At 39.8% G+C, this 4,461-nt stretch overlaps 1 pseudogene; it reads left to right on the top strand.

Annotated features, from left to right (window-relative positions):
• The first annotated feature begins 2,862 nt into the window (after nt 1-2,862).
• On the top strand, nt 2,863-3,916 carry LOC101660459 (annotated as a pseudogene).
• The last annotated feature ends 545 nt before the right edge of the window (nt 3,917-4,461 follow it).

Raw genomic sequence — 4,461 nt, 5'->3', positions numbered from 1 at the left:
CATTTCTGAATTTGTTAGAATACAGTCTTTCATAGTACTTTGTGATTATCCTTTTAATCTCATTGGGGTCTGTTCTTATCCCCCCTGTTTCATCCCTCATCCTGGCTATTGATGTGTGCTCCTTCATTTACTTGGTTAGGTTTGCCAGCGGTCTGTCAATTCTGTTGATCCTTTCATAGAAGCAGCATTTTGCTGCATTAATCTTTTGCATCGTTCTTTTGTCTTCCCACTGTTTAACTCTGCCATGATTTTTATTATTTCTTTTCTTTTGCTATTGGAGGGGTTGTTCTGTTGACTCTATTCTAGTTGCTTGTAGTTTTGTGATAACATATCAGTCATGAGTCTCTCTTCTTTTTTCATATATGCATTTATTGATATCAAGCTACCTGTAATAACTGCCTTCACAATATCCCATAAGTTTTGATATGTTGTATTCTCGTTCTCATTAGTTTCTAGAAACTTCCTAACCTCCTCTCTAATCTGGGCCCTTACCCATTCATGTCACAGAAGATTGTTGCTCATCCTCCAATTGTTTGCCCTTGCTTTTCTGGTCATCCTTTTAGTAATCTCTGGCTTTATGGCGTGGTGATCTGAGAATGATAGCTGAATGATCTCTATGTGTTTGAATTTACTCAGGCTTGACTTGTGTCCCAGCATGTGGTCTGTTCTCGAAATGGGAAACTTCATGTTCAAATAAGATCCTTATATAACTCATATACACATAAAAGTTTGAGAAGCAGCAGCATGAATTCTCAATACACCTTGGTTCTCAAACTTGTGAGTGCATTAGGATCACCTTTTAAAATACACTTTTGCTCGGTATCTCACCCCAGAGTTGCTGATTGCATAAGTCTTGGGTGAAGCCCGGGATGTGCATTTTGAACAAGTTTCTAGATGATGCTATCTTTACTGGACTTTGATCACAGAACACTTACACTATTTCTCTAAGAGTTGTTCTTCGACACTTTAACTAAAGCCTAATATACTTGTATGGTGGGATAGGCTTTTGCTGCCATATCTGGAAGTAAATGCAGTTTAACATTTTATCAGTTTATTTTACAGAATAATTATTAATATGTTTGCCTCACTTTCCCTTGCTAATATAATTCTTCTCAAAATGGAAATCAATAGGAGCCATTCTTTCCTTTTGTTGGTGGGGTAGATTATAGTTGTTACTCTCTAAAACATTTATGTTTAAGTATTCTCTGCACAAGCTATTTACTACTCTACACAAAATTTTCAGAGTATAATAATTTCATGTAGGGTGTGTGTACACATATATATTTTTTTAAAAACACCCAAACTCCTGCCATAAATTCCATTTCAACTGAAAATGACCCTATAGGACAGAGTAGACCTGCTCCTGTGGGTTTCCAAGACTATAACTCCATTGATATATATGGAATTATAGTCCATATATATGGAATTATACATTATATATATGGAATTGTACATCTGTTCAAAATACAGCCCTATCAGTTATAATAGAAATGTTGACTATTGTTGGAAATGCTTGAATAAAAACAAGACTGTAGTAAAAGTTCAACGAGTCTACATAGATGGCAAAGTGAAAGGTATAGACAATGGGGGGCGGGGGGGCATAGCAAGTGACTTCTCTCTCTCTCTGTACCGTTCCTTATCACATGAACCCCAAGAGAGCATTGCTCAAACCCCAAATGAACAATCTTCAGAGAAAAACTCCCTCCGTCCTAGGTCCTCACTCCTTTCATTCTGGGGCTCACATTTAGTCCTAAGGGCAAGGAGGCCAAGGATATGTCTCCTACAACTGATAACACCGTTTTTATTCTCCTAGGATCCAAGAGTTCTGGGCTTGTGGATTTAGGGTGACCTACTCAAGCCACCGGCCTTTAGGTGTCCGTTTGGACCTTAAAGGAACTGGTTCCTGCAATCACCTTTTATTAAGGCAATAGCTTAGTAAACAATTTAGCAGAGAGCATTTTATCGTAAGCATTGAATTCTTTGGGGAAAGTACTCATGTATAACTAGCATCAAGAAGCCTTGGTGGCATACTGGTTACTTTTGGGCTGCTGAGATAGTTTATTGTGCCAGCCTGGCCGATGAACACATGTGGTATTAATTGAAGGGCAGAGAGATAAATGGCTTGGAAGCCTCGCCTTTCTTGTCTCTCGCTCTTTGATCATCGGATCAGTGTGCAGCTGCCTTGCTTGTTCTGTGCCTCAATTTGCAAGCTACACTACCTGTAGACTATGTCACTGTAATTTGAGGTCCCCTTAAGACCTGCTTCGCCACACAATTGGAATTTACATCTCTTGACCTGGGGACTGACTGTTGGTGACCTGACTTGCAGTTTGCTGCCTGTGCTGGGGATAGCCTGAATCTCTCTACAGAGGACTACCTGGCAGCCCTCAAGACTTGAAGGACTGCGAGTGTCTCACAACTCTCTCACGGGAGTGAGATGCAGTGAGCCATTTGTACTGCTTTATAATTTAACTGTTCATTTCTTGTATTATATATCTATCCATCTGTATATAATTTAACTGTTCATTTCTTGTGTTATATATCTATCTTTATAAATATATATAAAATTATTAGCAATCTGGTTTTGTCTCTCTAGAGAACCCTGTCTAACACAGCTGCTAATTTCAAGATTCACAGTTTGAAACCCCTGGCTGCTCCTCATGAGAAGGATGGTGCTTTCCGCTCTGTAAAGAGTTACAATCTTGGAAACTCACAGGGGCAGTTTTACCTTGTCCTGTATAAATTGCTATGGTCACTGTGAATCAGAGGTGACTTGATGACAATGACTTTCATTGGGGCTTTTTACAGCTAGCTGGCATCAAAAAGCAGGAATGCTGCTTCACCAAGATGGGTAAGGATGCTAAGGATGGCTGTGCCACTGGTGAAATGGCCATAGGGAACGGTGGCAGCTCCACCTGGGGATCCCGAGGCTGTGTTGGTGGCAGATGCAGATTCTTTCATGAAACATCCTGGAGATGAGACTGCAAATACCATACTAATGAAGATGGATGAAGAATATCAAAAGTATACATTTGTGGAACTCAGTCTTTCTCAAAAGAAAAGGAGGTTAAAGGAAAGATTCCAGAAATTAAGCAGACTTTAGAAATTCTCCAATACATGCGTGTAGTAATTACATAATCTGTTGTCAATTTGAGACTAAAGAGTAAAAGGGTGGAGTTTAGCCTGTCAATCAGGTCGCTGCTTGATGACCTCATTTGGAGGCAGTAAGGAGGTAAATAGCTTGCTGGAGGCAGGACACTCGCATACTCCCTGCAAGACATTCCTGTTGACAAGACACATGGAGCTATGCTGGAGCCTGGAGCTGGAGGGGCCACGTGGAGACCCATGCCAGTGCTGAGATGCTTCCACTGCCACTAATCCACAAGACTTTCCATCCACCGGCCTGTGATCTTCCTGCTTTCAGCATCATTGCATGTGTTACATGAGTCTGAAGAAGAATTTATAGATTGGTATTGGACATATGGGCTAATATGAGACTTGATCTGAACTGGGCTGGGATGTTTTCTCAATATTCAATTGAATATAAAGCTCTTTCTTATACACTTATGAGTGTCTATGAATTTGTTTCTCTAGTCAACCTGCACTAACACAATGCAGAAGAAAAAGAGAGTCTACTAAGTTACTGGAGACCAGATTCTTATTGACAGATAACCTTCACTGCAAAGCTTCAGTTCTTTCTACTGACAAAGTGTGTTTGTGGCCGGGGGCTAATGTAATGCTTGAATATGATGTCGATGAAGCTCAGGCACTGTTGGTAAATAACTTAGCAACTGCCACAAAGTACCCTGACTTTCTTCAAGACCAATTTACTACCATGGAAGTCAATATGGCTCAGGTTTATAACTGGGATGTAAAAAGAAGAAACAAAGATGATTCTACCAAGAACAAAGCATAAAGCTGGCAATTGAAAATGTGGCTCAGACAGATTAATCCCTCAGGGACAATAATAGGAGTAGTGATAACATGAGGGTACGGGGAGGTGGGGGGAGAAAGGGGGAACTGATCACAGTGATTGACATATAACTGCCCCTACCCAGTGTGACAAATAACAGAAACATGAGTGAATTGAGACAGCGGACAATGATGTAAGATATGAAAATAATAATAATTTATAATTTATCAAGGGTTGTTGAGGATGGAGGATGTTTGAAGGAGCGAAAAAAATGAGGAGCTCAAGTAGTAAGAAAATGTTTTGCAAAGGATGGTGGCAACATATATACCCTATTTCCCCGAAAATAAGACAGTGTCTTATATTAATTTTTGCTCCCAAAGATACGCTAGGTCTTATTTTCAGGGGATATCTTATTTTTCCATGAAAAAGAATTCGGTACACATTTATTGTTGAACAACAAAAAAGGACATTTATTACCTGTATATAGTACGGTAGTAGTTGTCATCACAAACCAGCATAACCAGACAAACTGTGATTCCTACAGTATC

Source organism: Echinops telfairi, unplaced genomic scaffold, assembly GCF_000313985.2.
Source record: "Echinops telfairi isolate 266 unplaced genomic scaffold, ASM31398v2 ScPeMD7_7467;HRSCAF=8505_0, whole genome shotgun sequence".
In the NCBI taxonomy this organism is placed as follows: domain Eukaryota; kingdom Metazoa; phylum Chordata; class Mammalia; order Afrosoricida; family Tenrecidae; genus Echinops; species Echinops telfairi.
The sequence above is the reverse complement of the archived record's forward strand: the minus strand, read 5'-3'. Positions and strand labels throughout refer to the sequence as shown.